This window comes from Myotis davidii, unplaced genomic scaffold (assembly GCF_000327345.1).
Source record: "Myotis davidii unplaced genomic scaffold, ASM32734v1 scaffold18, whole genome shotgun sequence".
Taxonomy (NCBI): domain Eukaryota; kingdom Metazoa; phylum Chordata; class Mammalia; order Chiroptera; family Vespertilionidae; genus Myotis; species Myotis davidii.
In genome coordinates this window covers 7,871,699-7,872,667 of record NW_006292696.1, presented here as the reverse complement: position 1 = coordinate 7,872,667, position 969 = coordinate 7,871,699, and positions in this window count along the sequence as shown.

The following is a 969-nucleotide window of genomic DNA, read 5'->3' as shown; positions in this document are numbered from 1 at the left end:
GAGGAACAACAAATCCACATTTCTCTCTCTCTCTCTCTCTCTCTCTCTCTCTCTCTCTCTCTCTCTCTGTGTCTCTCTCTCCAATTTTAAAAAAGAGAGAGAGATGAAGATGACCAAACAGCTACACATTGTCTGTCCTCCACCATTCACCATACTTGGCTCAGGACAAGCGTACAGTCACCCCTTGCAGTGGGGACATAGGATCACCCACTCAGAGCAGGCCTGATTCCTCAGCGAGGACACGGAGGTCCATGGTGGTTACCTACACCAGCCTCACAGACCACGCAGCCAGTTAGTTCCAGAACGATGCTTCTAATCCTCGGCTATTAGTTCCAAAACCTGAGCTTAGCTTTTATTTCAGCTTTTTCTCACATCAACTTCCCCCACACCCAGCCAGTCACTCCCTCTAACTGCAATCTCACCCGCACTCTGTGTTCCATTCCCCATAAGATGAAGAGAATTATATTTTAGAGCCCCTTTTCTCTCTCACAGCCAGCTTATTCTATTCCAAATTAAGGATAATCACAGCTGGTTGGTTGAGTTCAATGCCAGAACCCGACCTAGATAAAAGTCTTTTGTATCTGATAGTAAATGTGTGAGCTTTTATGAAAATATGTGTGCCTTTGAGGGATTCTTTAGACATCAGGGGAATTTAAACTAGTAATTTATAATAGATTTTCTTGACTAGCATGGTAATTTCCTAATGAAAAGAGTGGGGCTTTATTGCAAACTGTGTGTAGCAATGAAAAGAGACTTTTCTGAGGCTCAGTATTCTCAAGCCTCAAGGGGTAAGTTTACCTGTTTGTTTTTCTCATTTGTTTTTCAAAATAAATCAAACTTTAAAAAATTTCTTAAAACCTTATTTTTGCTTTTTTGGTAACTTCTATTTTGATATAATTTCAAATTTACAGAAAAGTTGCAAAGAACCACTGTGTACACTTTACCTAGACTCACCAATTGTTAACATCT